This window comes from Equus quagga, chromosome 15 (assembly GCF_021613505.1).
Source record: "Equus quagga isolate Etosha38 chromosome 15, UCLA_HA_Equagga_1.0, whole genome shotgun sequence".
In the NCBI taxonomy this organism is placed as follows: domain Eukaryota; kingdom Metazoa; phylum Chordata; class Mammalia; order Perissodactyla; family Equidae; genus Equus; species Equus quagga.
In genome coordinates, this window is record NC_060281.1 from 28,371,403 (window position 1) to 28,388,124 (window position 16,722).

The 16,722-nt window shown below is 39.5% G+C and overlaps 1 protein-coding gene across 5 annotated transcripts in view; it reads left to right on the top strand.

The window, feature by feature from the left end:
* The first annotated feature begins 240 nt into the window (after nucleotides 1–240).
* Nucleotides 241–16,722, top strand: part of FKBP5 (FKBP prolyl isomerase 5) — a 98,408-nt gene continuing 81,926 nt past the window's right edge. For 2 of the 5 annotated variants that reach the window (XM_046640041.1, XM_046640040.1), the window contains exons 1-2: nucleotides 242–391; nucleotides 3,395–3,475. The gene's annotated coding sequence lies outside the window, so the exon portion shown is untranslated. Of the gene's footprint in view, nucleotides 392–3,394; nucleotides 3,476–16,722 lie in introns of all 5 variants that reach the window. The other 3 variants (XM_046640037.1, XM_046640039.1, XM_046640044.1) reach the window with 3 other exon arrangements.

Sequence of the window (16,722 nt, forward strand, 5' to 3'; positions counted from 1 at the left end):
TTCGCTCCGGCCTCCACAAAGGGCGAGGGCCAGACACGTGGGCTGGTGTGGAGAGGCGGAGGTTACACTAAGGCGGAGGTGCAAATGGACGGGGGCGGGACCTCATTTGCATGGACGGCGCGCGGCCACCAATCCGGACAGGCAGAGCGGCAGCCCGCGCGCCTTTTGGGGGCGGACTGACAGCCCCGGGGCCCTATGGAAGGCGGGTCCTGCGGCCGGCGGGGGCGGGCCGGCGCCGGGCGCTGCCCGGGGGATTCGGGCCGGCTCGCGGGCGCTGCCAGTCTCGGGCGGCGGCGTCCGGCGCGAGGGCGGCCTGCTGGGCGGGCTGAGGGGCGAGCCGCGTGCCGGTGAGGCGGAGAGAGACGGAGACGGCGGGCGAGCGCGGCGACAGGTACCGGCGCCATGGCCGCGGGGATGGGGCGGGCGGCCGAGGCGCCCCGGGAGCCGAGTTCCGTCCCCCGCGCTCCGGCCGCCGCCGCGCCGCCTCCCCGCCCCCTCACGCGGCTCCCCGGCCGGGAGCGGCGCGCCGGGGAGGCTCGAGGCCGGCGCCCTGAGGCGCCCAGCCCACCGCGGCTCCGGTGCGCGCCGCCGGGGCGCGGGGCCGGGGCTCCTCCGGGAGGCGCCCCCGCCGCGACCCCTCTCGGGGAGGCGAGGCCGCGCCCGCCCGCTCGCCCTCCGCACCCGGCTTTTGTTTCCCGCCCGGGGTGACAGGTCCCGGCGCCGGCTCGCCCGAGGCCCGGAGCGGCGGCGGGACCCGCGGAGAGCCGGGCGGCGCGCGCGGCGGGCGAACTTCGCCTTCCGGGGCCCGGGCGGTGGAGCGGGGTGCGCCGGGGCGCGCAGGCTGCCGCTCACCTGCGGGGCCTGCCGGGGCGAGGATAACGGAGCGTCCCGCCGCCGCCGGCCCGGCTTTCGGTTTGCGCTCCCGGGGTGGCGCGGGGTGGATGCGCGCGGCCCGCCTTCACCTGCCGCCCTGGGACGAGGGACTGGGAACAGCATCCCCGCTCTCGGCCGCCCTTCCAGGGGCCGGTGCAGCGCTGTTCCAACAGGTGATCATCCCGGCGCCAGGTGAAAGCCGCTGCCAAGTTGGGTCAGGGCTCTTGGTTCCACTCACTCCGGGGGCGCCTTGGATGCGCCTCCTTGAGTCTAAAAAGGCGATCTGGCGCCCGGTTGGGAGTCCAACCCGGTATCGATGAAAACCCGTCCGGGGGGTCAGCGTGGGCATTGCCTTCTTGGGATGGAGCAGCCGGGTTGGAATGTTTCCGTCTCATTTAAAAACTAGGTTCCTGCGGTGGTGGCGAAAGCAGGGGAAGGTACAAGTTGTAAATGGAGAATGCAGAACTCTAGATAGCCTTCAGCGTGGTCCGGGACACAGTGTACAGCGTTTGGCCGCCATTCAGTAAATTCTGCATGAAGCAGTTGGAGCTCGTGGTTTTGGATTTACTTTTCAGGAGTATGTTTTCCAGTGGAATAAGGCTTAGCTTTGAATGGGAGCTTTCTTTGCCTCTGGGAGGGTAGACAGGAGTGTTTATTTTCATTGTCATCTCATTTTGTTAGATTGTGGACAAGGGAAAAGTTAAAGCATATTTTGGTGAAGTATTTTTATAGTCTGTGGGAGTTCTGCCGAACTCCCCCACCAAGACTCTTTACTTTAGAGAATCCTAATGGCCTTTTCTCTTGGTGCTTGAATCAAAATTCAAGGATAGACGTGAAAAAAGTTCTTATTCTGGTGGGAAACTTTTATTTGTCATGCTTTCACCTATCATTTTCTGTTTGTCTCCCAACTGACCTCCGCTTAGCAATCTATAATTATGGCCCTGACCAGTTAGGCCCTGACTAATTTATCAATAATATATTTTTAAAATATACTTTTTAAATGAGAATTAATAATAACACTCATCATTTGCGAGAAACACTTGATTTAAGTTAATTTTTTTTCTAATGTTTCTTGTTTGAAATCTGTATTGGGTATGACTTATACTTAAGAGATGTAAGTTTAACTCAAGAACAAAGTTGTAATTTTGATTTAATAATGCTACTTTATTAGTATTGCATTGAAGGGTGATTTTACTTATTTACCTAGCTAATGAGTAACACCATTTAAAGGTGAACTCTTTAACCGAGGGGCTAGTTGTGACTATTTGAGATTAAAAAAAAAAAAGTAGCCAAAGGTGGTCTTTATAAAGTGTATTTCTCTAAAACAACAGGCTTACATGTTATGAGATCTTTGTCTTTCCAACATTTAACAAAACAAGTATGTTTCTGAATCTCTTGTTTTTTCAGTTATGGGAATTTTGGGTGAATTTCTTTTTTAAGACATAATTTTAACCAGTTCAACGTGAGAAACTTAAAATATTGCATTAGGCAGCTAATTAAATCTTCAGTTTTCTGTTTTTTCTTGGATTGGAAAAGAATATGCATTTTGGGCTAGTTTCCTAAAGATTTCTTAGTTTAGAATGAATTAGTCCAGGGAAGAAAGAACATCCTCTTTGTATCGCTGTAGAAGAAGTTATTGCTATTAAAAGCTAAACTGGGTTTTTGATGCTTAGTGAGGTAGGTTGGTTACAATGACTCGTCCTCATGTAGAATTGGTTTTATTCCGTGTAAGTAGTTGTAAGCAATCTTATGAGACTGGGGCTCTTAATGTTTTGGATGATTTATATAATTGCTCTTTAAAGTATATAGGAATATATTAGCTACTATGTGTAATTAGAAGTTTTATAATCTTTATCCTGTGATGATACTTAAGTATACCACATATCAAATTGAAGTAATATTTCAGTTTTTTAAACACAAAAGCATATTTTAGGAATTTTCACTAAAAAAGTGCCTTTTAATTAAAAGCCCATTTTTACATTCAGTTTTTAGATATTTTAATTACTGATTTTTTGTCCACTTTAACTTGTGGTAGACCATATCATAAAATTATCAACCACATTTCAGTTTCAAAATTAAGCCTAAGTTGAATTCTTACATGTACACAATACACAATGGAAGTGTTTTTAAGTCACTTACTCTCAGGCGTGGCTCCTTTCGAGTTTGGGGGTGGGCAGATATTTTTGAAGGAATAAAGCTGCAGAAAACAAGGATGTACATTAAAACAGCCAGATTAGAAGATGAATCAAATGACACTGTTAGACCTTAATAATACTTTATAACAGTAATATGTGTGTTATACCTGGCATTAAGAATATCCTCTGTAAGCTTTTACTATAATTTTTCACAATTCCTGAAGAAGAATCGGTGTATATATTTTGGCACACTAAATTCTGTAATTATTTAATGCTGAACAGTTAAATATGTACATTTTATAATTCTGAAACTATTTGAACTTTCTAACCTCGCTGATTTATTACATTTTGTTTTTTCATATTTTACATTTCTGAATTTTTTTCAGTGCATTTTTAACTTCTGACATATGTCCCCAAAAGCGTAAAGAAAATTAAATCTACGTGCATCAGAGACTGGGTGGATGTTGGTATGTAAATCACATAACTATTCATTTAAAAACCATAGTCACTTAAGTGTGATTTAATTTGCAAATAAGATGTTTATTTTTTGTATAAAAGACAATTCTGCCCAACGAGGTAGGTTAAAATAATTTATAGTAGGATCATATATACCCTTGTAACTGTGATCTTTGTAGCTAACAGGTTACTAAGGGTATTTTAGCAATATTTGAAACACTAAAATTCAAATACTCAAAATAATTTGTACCTCATAGTTTGTTATGATGAGAATTGACCTGCATTCAATTGAAACTTAAACATGTAAGACTATAATCCTTAAACAGGGCAAGTTCATTTTAGGCTTAATTTAGAATTTACGTCTAGTCTTTTGGAAGACATTAGGTTAATGAGAGTGAGGGACCACCAGAGGGAGTATGGGGTCCACATATTGATGTACCTGTTCTCGGCCCTTCGTCTGGAAGAAAAACATTTTAAAAAGAACTTTTAGTTCTCTAAAACAGGCACAAGATATTGAAAGTTGGGCGTTGTAGCTGTTTGGAGTTGCTGTCGTTTTTGTAACAGTTAATCAAGGCTGTTTTCTTTTAGAAAAAGGTACAATTTTTAGAAAAATGAAAATGATGTATTTTCAGAGTGAAATACTGGGTTTTGAAGTAAACAGTTACACATCTGTGAACGTTAGGGGACATCCAGATGCTAAGAATGTTTTTTAAGATTAAAAATGTAGAACATTTGAATTGTATGTTTTTGAAATTGCTCATTTTTTGGAAGGAGGAATAAAAGATGAAGAACCATCACAGACTGGAAGAGGGTGGTTTTTCCCCTTTTGTAGTCGCAAACCCTTCCCGAAAGCAGACAATGGTGATGTGCTAGAACGATTTGTAGTGTTCTGTCTCAATCTTGGCAATTTGTACATGATATTAAATGGGGAACCACTCCTAGTCTCCTGAAAGTGATCGTCTGATTCTCAGCAGCAGGGTTGGAAATTTCAGTTTGATCTCTTCAAAATCAGATCGGTATGTATGTTTCTTAGTGTTCCTGTCTCTGAAAATTAAGGAACCTCCTCTACTGTCAGCTGAAAGTTACACAATGGATTTGAAAGTCAGAATGTCCCTATCACAGACTTAGTGCTGCAGTTAAGTTATGTTCTGGAATGGAGAAAACATCCTAGAGGTTAAGTCCTTTTCAGAATGTATTCTGAATCAAGATGGAATGGTCTTTCCCCATGTTACATCTTAACTAATGGAATTATTTCCATGTTTAACTTTTCAAAAAAGCAAGACAATAAAATAAAATCTTGTAACCTTAACACGTATTTTGGGTTTTGCCACTAGGGTAAACAGTTATTACATGGTAAATGGTAACATTTAATGCTTTGAACTTCTAGTTTGGGGAGGGGATTTGTTATGAGAAGAAGGTATTTCCTTGAAGCAGACCAGAGTAGTTTACATGGAGAGAAGTTCATTTCTCTTTTGGATTATTCTTAGCTTAAGACATAATACTTACTAAGAAAAGTTGAGGTGGTTGTCTTTCCCATCTTAGATTTATTTTCACTATAAACTTTGTAAGTTCTTTTAAAATATCTTTATTGGTCCTAGGTTGAATACTCAGAATCTGTTTATTTGTATCTGTATCTATATACACACATACATATGCATACCCACACAGGTAGATAGATAAAATACCTATATTATATTTTTTTGTATTTTATATGTATAACTGTATGTACTTGCTATGTGTATATGTGTTTATATAAATTAATCCATCTATCTATAGTATATGACTTCCTAGGCTTATTTATATGTGAAACACTTTTTTTAAAATAATGAAATCTTGCTACACCCAGAGAGATAAAGTACATGTTCACAAAAAGATTGATACAAAATGTTCATAGCAGCTTTTTTCATGATAGGAAAGAACTACTGATTCACACATAGATGAAGCTCAGAAATAAATTCAGAGCAGGAGAAGCCAGACACAAGTGTGTACTATATGATGCCATTTATAAAAAATAGAAGAGGGGCCAGTCAGGTGGTGCAGCAGTTAAGTGCACACATTGTGCTTCAGCAGCCTGGAGTTCACTGGTTCGGATCCCAGGTGCAGACCTACGTAACACTTGTTAAGCCCTGCTGTAGCAGGCATTCCACATGTAAAGTAGAGGAAGATGGGTATGGATGTTAGCTCAGGGCCAATCTTCCTCAGCAAAAAGAGGAGGATTGGTGGTAGATGTTAGCTCACGGCTAATCTTCCTCCAAAAAACAAAAAAAAACCCCAAAAATACAAGAACAGGGGCCAGCCTGGTGGTGTAGTGGTTAAGTGCACGTGCTCTGCTTCAGCGGCCCAGGGTTCAAGGGTTCGGGTCCTGGGCATGGACCTACTACACTGCTCATCAAGCCATGCTGTGGAGGCATCCCACATACAAAATAGAGGAAGATTGGCACAGATGTTATCTTAGGACCAATTTTCCTCAAGCAAAAAGAGGAAGATTGGCAACAGATGTTAGCTCAGGACCAATCGTCCTCACCAAAAAAAAAATAGTAATGATTACAAGGACAGGTCAAACTTAGATATGGTGACAGAAATCAGGACAGTAGTTTCTGGGTACAGGCTGTGGTTGAGTGGAAAGGGGCAAAAGGGAACTTTTTAGGGTAATGGAAGTATTCTTTGGCTTGATTTGGGTGATGGTAGTTCAAGTGTACACTTTTTTTGGTAACTTGTTATTTTCATATAATTTTTAACTTACAGAAAAGTTGCAAAACTAGTGCAAGGAACTTCCAGATTCACCAATTGTTGGTGTATACATTTGTTCAAACTTATTGAGCTGAATACTTAAGTTCTGTGCATTTTATGGTATGTAAATTTTACCTTAATAAAGAAAAAAGCTACAAAAATCTGTTGAAGATGAGGAGAATGATCTTGCTATCTGCAAAAAGTGAAATACCTCATCGGAATTAAGCACTGCTTTAATAATGAGGTAGAAAAAGAGAGTCACTGACAGTCTTTTGTGTCTACATACATGTACTTATGCTGCTTCTCTCTGAAGTTTCACGACAACGTATTTCTATTAGAAAAAACAGGGTCCTGAAAATGACTTAAGGCAAATCTGCCAGCGAGGGGACTGTGCTTTATTTTGTTATCCTGTGCGCGTCACGTAGGGAATGAGACTGACACCTAGCAACTGCTTTCTGGGAATTGGAGGTCGTGATTATTCCTGTTAAAAGAATTGCACACTTACAGTGTGCTAGGTTTTGTAGAGACATGTGCAGTCTTCACTGTGGTGGAGGTTACCAGACGAAGAGGAGGCAGACACATCTGTTGTCATTTGGGGTGGTGCTGTTTATCATAGGGAGGCGAGATTGGTGCTTGTAAACCGTGTAAGCTCTTCTGGACCGTCAGTAAGTGGGAAATCTAAGTTGTGAATTGGATGCTCTCAATTAGTTTTAGTGCTGCCATAGTCTCAGTAGAATGATGTGATTTAAATTAAATCTATTTAAATCATAGCTTAAATTATGATAATTATTAAAAACATTCAACTTTTTCTCTCTACTTATTATTTTATATAATTTTAAATATGTATTCTTTACAATTAGAATTAGGTATAGTATATGGATATTGGTTCATTTTTTTTTGGCATCTATATAAGAAAGTTGTTTATTTCGTTATTTACTAGAATGGAAGCTGTGTGAAGTAACAGGATTAACCAGCAGATTCAACAAATTAATCGTTCCTGCTGGGGATAAACATTGATTTTGCCTTTGCTAACCAAAACCATACATTTATATGGCCTGTATATTTTTCTTCAGCAAAAACACAAGTTCACTGGGGGCCGGCCCAGTAGTGCAGTGGTTAAGTTGGCACGCTCCACTTCGGCAGCACGGGGTTCACTGATTCGGATCTCGGATGCAGACCTACGCATGGCTTATCAAGCCATGCTGTGGCAGGTGTCCCACATATAGGGTAGAGGAGGATGGGCATGGATGTTAGCTCAGGGCCAATCTCCCTCAGCAAAAAGAAGAGAAAGATTGGTGGTAGATGTTAGCTCAGGGGTAATCTTCCTCAAAAAAAGAGAAAAGTTCATTGAAGAGGAAAATTGACAAATGTCCACCATCAACCAACATGGATAAAAGAACTAATTTTCCCCATTTAATGAACATATTCATCTTCCTCTGAAATGACAGACTGTGCCTTTTCTCCCTTTCATATACACCAAATATCATTGGTCTATCAAAAATGAATAAAACATTATTTGAAAAGTCTTTATCTACTAGAGTTTTGTTTTGAGTTGTCAAACCTTAACTGCAGATAGAATTTTAAAAATACCTGTAGGTAGCCTTTTTAAGACTTTTTATTATGAAAGTTTCAAGCATACACAGAACTGGAGAGAACAGTATAATGAACCTCCATGTACCTAATTCTGCAGATTTATTAATTATCAACATTTTGGTTAATGCACTTTTAAAACTGTTAAATTCTCGGGCCCGCCCGGTGGCGCAGCGGTTAAGTTCACATGTTCTGCTTCAGTGGCCCGGGGTTCACTGGTTCAGATCCCGGGTGCGGACATGGCACCGCTTGGCAAAAGCTGTGCTGTGGTAGGCGTCCCACGTATAGAGGAAGATGGGCACAGATGTTAGCTCAGGGCCAGTCTTCCTCAGCAAAAAAAGAGGAGGATTGGCAATAGTTAGCTCAGGGCTAATCTTCCTCAAAACAAAACAAAAAACTGCTAAATTCTCACAAATATTGTAAAATAGTAGTATTGGTGCACCAGATTTTTCTCTGTGTTTTTCAGAAGTTTTGTTATGAATAGAGAAACCTAAAAAGCAGTGGGTTTTAGCTCAGAGACTTGACTTTGGATGTTTGGTAATTATGAAACTACTTTTATTCTTAGCTCCTTTTTGTCAATTCATAGCCTGGAAAAGAAAAATCGTCTTAACTTTTCGTTTAGAATAAATTAATCCATATATTCTGTATCTGTAGAGTAAAGTGCTATTCATCTGGGAAGTGAAATTATCTTTAAAGTGTAGTATTTGAGGAATGCTGTTGTCTATTAATGTTTTTCCGTTACTTTCTCTTTCTCTGAAAACTCAGTCATTGCTGTGCTTTTTGGGCCCCAAATCTATATCTTCTGTCTAAACTTGAGGCCTTCCAAACTTGAGATCCAAATTTTCACCTTTGTCCTGAAACTAAATATGTGTAAATACCATCTGTAGCAACTGTACACCAATGCCTCCTCTACTCACAGCCAAAATGCTTCTCTTCCTGACTTTCCTCTTTGGCTGTTAATGACACCATTATTCTTACTGGTCATTTTTGACTCTTCCTTTACTTCTTAAGCTCAGTGAGTCACAAAATCACTATGTTTCTAACTTCATAATGTCTCCTTTTAGTCTTTTCATTTCCACGACAGTCGTCATAGTTTGGTTAACATGTTAAAGCAGGAAGTTATCCCTAATCTGCAATGAACTTCATACATATCAAAATTAAAATGTGTTCCTAAAGTAAAATAGGGCATTTTCTTCCGTTCTGGAGAAGGCTTCAGTCAGCCTTATAGGCGAACACATAATTTTTAAGGCCTAGGTAATCATTATACTTAAACCAAGATGAAATGGATGATTTCCAGATCACTCAGCTCAAATAACCTGGTGAATGGTGGGTGGTGGGGTCCACAGTTTATCAAGGGGTGTAAGCAGCAGACTTTCTTAGACCTCGGAAATGGCCCAGGACGGGCTCCTTCCAGCCCAGAATATCTGCAAGTGCTTTGCTGTGGGGAAGTACTGAGTGTATGTAGCACATTTTCAGGGCTTCCTAGAGTTTTATGGCTAAAAATACAGGTCGTTGGGTTTACCTGAGAACTCCTCTCCTCTCCCTTGTCCCGTATTTCCTGGCCAAGATAGTTTCCACCAAAAAGCCATCATGCCGAAAGTGACGTGTTAGTCTATCTCATTACTTTCCCTTCTCCTCACGTGCTCCTGGAATAGTTGGTTGTCAGAAAGATAGGAGCCTGAGGTTAGTTGGGAGGCTATAAAATAGAAAAGGGAAGATAAGTGATAGCCGTTGTGGTTCCCACTAGCAGTCATCCAGCCTCCAGAGGTCTTGGGCCTGACTCCTTTCCGGCTGGATTGTAGCTTATCAGCTTGGCCTGCATTTGGTCGGCTTATGGAGAGCTTTCTTCTTTCTGCTCTTCTGGGAAATGTTTGAATTTCCTCCGGGTAGGAACCAAGACTGACTTGAGATTTTAAGATTTACTGACTTTGGGGATAAGAGAGTGAAATTCTATATTGTGTTAGATAGTCCTGAATATCTGATTATTTTCTTCTCCAGGAACTAGGAATAACATGAGGATTCTGAGATGTTTATGCAGAAATTAATTTAATGGTTATTAAGAGTGGAAAATGGATGAGAAAAATACACTATTTCTAGGAAGCCTAATGTGGTAGGAATGGACAGTGGAATGAGTTCAGGAGTGTTGCTACTAAGTAGCTATATGACCTCTCTGAGCCTTACTTTAATTGTAAAATGGGTGGGTTGGATTAGATAGTGTTTTAAGGTCTCTTTGCTGCTCTGAAATTCTAAAATGAGTGGTTTTTCAGGCAAAAACCTCCTAATTTATATACTGTTCCTAATAATTTTTCAGTGGCTGTTTCACATACATATTTTTCTGTTTCCTTTAGGGGTTAGGAAAAGAAATAACTGAAGGAGTGAGTATTCATAAAATGGATTAGATTTTAGTGTTTTCATTTATCTGCGTCTCTCCACTGGATTTATTTTGGACTCTTACTTTCACCGTTTGTTTGTGTCCGCTTTCTTGCTTTTCTTACTTTTTCTTATCATTTCCGCTTTACAGTGTGACTTTGATATCCCTCTTTTCGCTGCTTCTCCTTGCTCCTGCTCCTTCCTAGCTGCCCTTCGTTGCCCATGTTTCCATTATGGGTGGAATTCATCAAATAGACCGTTGAGCCTGACCTATCACTAAATTAAATTTAGACGTCCTAATAGTTTTAGGATTAACGAGAACCTTCCACTCGATAATACAGAATCTATAAAGAGGTGACTCCTAGGTTAAGGGGAGTAGGGGAGCCTGAAGGGAGAAGGAATGGTGTGGGAGGGAGTTTCTATGCATTATTTTGCTGTTTTGATTTAAAATATAAATTAAAATCTTTAAGTTTTGGTGGTGGTGACTCTGCCAGGGATATATTCAAGTTTAGTCCCGGAGTCTTAATGGACTGTGAGCTTCTTGAGAGCAGCAGCTGCACCTCCACTTCTGAATCCTTAGTGTTCAGCCTAGTGCTTCAGAGTCAGTGCAAGTGGAACTGAATTGTTAGGACTGATTCTTTTTTCAGGGTGTTTTGCGGTAGGCTGGAGATTAAGAGTACAGTATAGACTCTTTTTTTTTTCGTTTTCTCCCCAAATCCCCCCAGTGTATAGTTGTATATTTTAGTTGTGGGTCCTTCTAGTTGTGGCATGTGGGATGCCGCCTCAACATGGCCTGACGAGTGGTGCCATGTCTGCGCCCAGGATCCAACTTGGCGAAACCCTGGGCCACCAAAGCAGAGCGCGTGAACTTAACCACTCGGCCATCGGGCCAGCCCCTAGACTCTTAAGTAAGAGTATGGTATAGATTCTTAAGTAAGACTATTGCTACCACCTTGTGATATTGGACAAGATATTTAGCTTCTCTAAGCCTCAGTTTCCCCATCTATAATATTGGGGAGGAGTAATAACTGCCTCAGGGTTGTTGTGAGGATTAAATGAGGCAGTACATGTAAAGCACTTAGCTCACAGCCTGGTATCACAGTTTCATTAATAAGCACTTTTGTGTTCCAGATATTAAGTTGTGTTAGGTTGTAAGTAGTGTTGTTATAGAGTAAATAAGACAAGATCCTGTTCTTAGAAAAGGTAGAACGTATGCACAAAAGATGAATAACAACCTAGGTCCCATGGTTGGTGGCAAATGAGTGGTTTACTTAAGGACTCAAGAGGCAGGAATAATTGCTAAGCAGATGAGAACTTGAGGAAGGTGACAGAACTTGACCTGAGCTTTGAAGGACTAGCTAGCAAGTTAAGAGGATGGGCTCCTTGGAGCCAGACTCTCTGTGTTGGAATCCTAGCTCTGCTACTGTGTAATCTTAAACAAGTCCCTTAACCTCCCTCCTGGGATTGTTGAGAGATTTAAATGCATTAATACATGTCAAGGTCTTCAGACAGTGCCTCAGACATGGTAGGAGCATGATAAATTATTATAAGGTGAGAGAAGGGAGGGTGCTTGTCAGGTAGAACATTGAGTGTAATGAAGGGACGATATCCTAGCTTTGTTTGAAGTGATGAAACCAAGTTGGCTGCAGGGAATAACCTGTTGGAAAATAGTGAGTGATTAAGCCGGGGCAGAATTATGAATGATTAAGCCAGGGAGTGTGACATCTTTTCCGTTTGTGCTGAGGGAACTTGGGAGGATTTCTGGGGTTATTTGTGCAGCATTCTTCTGTGTTAGAGAACATTTCTAAGTCTGTATCTCTAGCAGTTGTCACTCTCTTTCCTGATTTCAGTTTAACTGAAACTTCTGTTCAAACTAACTTTGACAATGAAGCTCAGAATCTTCTATCTTGAACCATTATGCCTCTTTAATTTGTCCATTTCTTTTTGTAAACATGTGTTTTTGGCTAACTTTCTCTTTTTCTCACCATATTCTAGTTGTTTGCATAATCCTTATTCCTTTTCTCCGAAGTTTAGTGGGTTACTGCTGCTGTTTTCCTCTGTCCTCAAAAACCCCAGTCAAGATCCTAAATCACCAAAGCCATAAAGTAGAAAGGGCCAGAGAGAGGCAGAAGGGGAGAGGAGGGGAAAGAAATATCCTCTAGACCAGCCATCTTGTTTTGTTGAAGACATTGAGGTCGAGAGGAAGAAAGTCAGGTGCTCAAGAGCTGCGGCTAATTAATGAGCAGGGCTGTATCTTTCGCAGCTAAAGTAGGGCTGTTTTTGACTGCCATCCTAGTGTGTTTCTCAGTCATCTGGGTGGGGATTACAGTAGCACTACCAATTATTTTTCTACTGCAGCTATTAAACACCAAGATAAAAAATTATTTTACTACCAGGAATAATGTGATAATGTCACCCTTCTTTTTTTTTTTTTTTTGAGATTGGCACCTGAGCTAACAACTGTTGCCAATCTTTTTTTTTTTCCTGCTTTTTTCTCTCCAAATCCCCCCAGTATATAGTTGTATATTTTTTTAGTTGTGGGTCCTTCTAGTTGTGGCCTGACGAGCGGTGCCATGTCCACACCCAGGACCCGAACTGGTGAACCCGGGGCGGCCGACAAGCAGAACGTGCAAACTTAACCTCTGTGCCGCCGGGCTGGCCCCTAAGTCACCCTTCCTAATGAGAAGCCCGTGATTACATTTTTTGGACAAGCATTACTATTCTTAAAGTAATATTTAAAACCAGGACTCCAAAATCTGCTTTAAGAAGAAAAGGTTTCTTTCTTTCATTTTTAGAGTTGTAAATTATAAATATAATAGTGTTGAAAACATAAATGGCGTTCCCAGAAAAAGAGGGCTGTGTGTCTCTGTCATGGTGGAACACAGGTGCTTGACAGTGATTGGGAGGACAGTCAGGGTTGCGTGAAAATGTGGGAACTGTTGTGCCTCCCACCTCACGGCCCCCGCCCTGTGCTTCCACGCTGGCAGTGGTCTTTAAGTTTGCATCCTCTTCAGCCTCTTCCGTTTTAATATATGCCGCACCTAATGGTGAGAAACATCCTTAAGCATTGTTTTCTTCTACTTTGTTTTCCTGCCTAGATGCCGTAGACCCTAAGCATAGTGTCTGCCCACTCAAGTTGCTCAATAAATACTCCCTTCCCTTTTTACAGAGCACGTAGTTTTTTCTCTATGTAAGTAATGTCCGTTCCTAATCGCCAAATCACTATCACACCACTTTTCTTCCCTTGAAATGTATTGTTTTAACTTTGGCAAGGTGCCCTCCCTGCATTTTGAAAATTTGGTGCACAAATAATTTTTAGTCCTTTTAAGCATAATTGTATCATGAAATCATTTTGCAACTGGTGATCTTTTCTTGTTCTCTATTCTTTCCCATGTTTAAAAAAAGAAAAGTGGCATGGGTTACATAAAGATGCCCCAGACCTCTTCTCATCCTGCCATATTCCTTAAAAAAAAAGGTTTCTGGACTAGATTTATTTTTACTGAAACACTAATTTTTCTTTATCATTTTCAAACACTGAAGTTGAATTGTATAATCCACAAATATCTATACAAAAAAAATATTTTCCATGTCCTCCATGCTTTGTATCAGATCACTTATTTATATTTCTCATGGTTTGGTTTCTTTTTCCTGTCTTCATTTTTCTGAAGGGAGAAGGGGATTTTTTTTTCCCTTATGATCTGCAACTTGATTTGTATTTGGATGATTACTCTTTATAATGAATTTTATCTTCTATTTATGCTATTAGAAGGGAAGAGAAATGCTTCAAAATTAGATTTTAGATTTTTTTGAGGGCTGAATTTGTGTGTGTGTGTGTGTGTCTGTAGGTTTCTCTTAGCCCCTTTCTTCCTATAATATTTAGGATTTTCTGTTTCTGTTTTTAAATTGTTTTCTAATGTTGAATTGTGTTGTTTGAAAAAATCTGTTAAACTATGTATTTATGACTGGCTGCTAGCCTTTCTTTCTAAATCTATATAGTAATAAATTTTGCTGTTAACTTCATTCTTAGAATATTGTTTTTTGTAATTTAACTTCTTTAGGTATAAGCCCTGCAATTCTCATATATTGAGAGAAAAGGGACAATTTGTCACTTTCATTATATAAGTTATTTGGTTATCTTGCTTCTTCCATTTATTATCATTTTCTAATTGTGGCTCCTAAAAGTGGAGAGCTGTAGTATTGTTATGCATTCTTATAAACTGTAGTCTTTGTTATAAAATGTGTTCATTCCCTTTTCCAATTTTAATGTGACTGTATTCTAGGTTTTCTTTGTTTAATTCATGATATAGTTTTGTTTAGTTTTTGGCTAGATGTGTCGATTTGGGTTGTAGTTTCTTTTCATCTTCATATTGTTTTTCATTTTATTAATATCTCATTTTGTCTTCATTGAACAACGTTTTGATATTACCATATCCTGAACATTTTCATGTGTATGTGTGTGTCTGTAATTTCTAAACAAGTGTGACTGAGTTTCTTCAAGATTCCTAAACTATTTAAATGTTTTTGTTTCTATTGTCTCTTTTGCATCTAAGAATGCTGATAACAGTATATAAGATTTTAATACACTTTATGAGAGTTAATATTTTTAACAGTTATCCAGCTTTGCCAGACCAATTTTGTTAGTAAATTAAAAACATTTAAAAATTACTAATCCTCCTAATCTAGTGCCCCTAGTTTATTAATTTGTTTTGATCCTTGTGTCATTTTATTCTTATTTTCAAAACTTGCCGTTGGCTTTTCTAAAAGTGAATCATGAATGTGAAATAATTAACTTTAAAAGAGGAAAATTAAGATACATTTTTGAACCTACATTTTAGGTAAATTGGGTTAACATTATTTGGTGATTTGACGATATAATATTTGTAATTTCTTTATAATTTGTATTAGTCTAGTATTGAAAGGACTTGATAGTTTGTAATTAAAACAAAGGTAATCACCATTAAAAACAAAGTCAGAAAACAAGCATAAATCACTTGAGAAATAGTGAGCAGGATGAGGGAGTGGGAAGAAATCTTTAATCTGAGGCAAGATAGTTTCTGTATTTGAACATTAAATTTAGCTCTGAGCATCCTGGCAAGCAAGAGAAAAAAGGAAGCAATGGATTTCATAGTTATTGTCTGGTAAAGAAAGTTTATCACTTATTTAGGAGAGAGAAATTTTTTCTGAGTTCTAAGTTATCAAAGGCGTGTGTTATGTGAATTCTTGTATAAGGAATGTGATTTCTATTTCCATTTTTGTAAACTATTAAGTTGTTGCTGTTAGCTGCCTTGTACCATTTATATACACTGTAGTGATATTTGACCATATTAAGTTCACATCCACTGTTGTCAAAAGTGGAAATACCATAGCTGGGGTGTGTTTATATATTGCCTCTAGAGTTATAGCCATTGACGAACAGGAAACTGAAAGCTAAAAGTTCAGGAAATGTATTGTATTTAGACTTTGTGGAGAAAACATATATGATACTTAACTACTAAAATCCATGGCCATTTGAAGACTGAAAAATTTATCTATGCATTTAGTTAGAGATGAATATTATGGATTCTTATAACAATGCTGTTAGACACTTAAATATGATAATAGTACAGTATGTGCATTGTAGGCCAGGAAGATTGTGCAATGCGAGAAAAAACACAGCAGATTATTGTATGTGTTCAGCTATACACTTTCAAGAAATAAAACAGCTGGCACATCTGTTGAATTCTTCGAGGATGTCTTATTTTCAGAGAATTACAGTTTTGGTTTTAGTTGAGTTCCAGGGAAGGAGAGGTTTCTGTTTTACAAGACAGCTCATTTTACTCTTAGGAAGTTCTCATGGTTAAGTTTTATTTTCTCAGATCGAATTGAACTTTATTTCCCTGTAATTTATTAATATACTCAGTAGTTTTCTTAGTGTTGAAAATAAAATGATTGATCAAAATTATTTAAAAAGTTAAATGTTTTGCAAGTGTTTTTTTTGGATATTGTGGCATTTTAGGTACCTCATAAAATACTACTTGTAAGGGTCTTTATTTTTGAAGTTATTAAAAAAATTTCTGTCAGAATAGATGTGATTAACGTATATGCCTGGTAACCTGTATTTTCTTACTGTTTCTGTACTTAGCTATTTTAACAGGATGTGATTTATATGGATTCAACATTTTTATTCTTTGAAGTAAGTTTTAATAGCCTCTTAGAAATGGGAATTTTCTAATACTGTATTTTTGTTGCCATTCTATTTTTGTATGTTTCAACAAAAGAGGTAACATGACTATTTCACTGCCACAATATGTGAAAATTCTGTTTATTACAAAGTTCTTTTCAGGACTTTTAGCTGCATTATGTCAGTAATTATAATCATTTTAATCACCTTATTAAAATTAGCCTCTTTTCGGGATTAGTTTGGGTTTGGGTCTTTTAGGGCCATGTATTCACCTCTGAACTATCGTGGTGGTCAAGGGGATAGAAAGTGCTGACTGGCAAAGATTGGGGATTGGGTCCACCCCAAGAAGTGAGGAGCAGTTGTTCCCCAGTGGATAGTCCCAGAATGCTGTTTCCAGCAGAAGGGGAA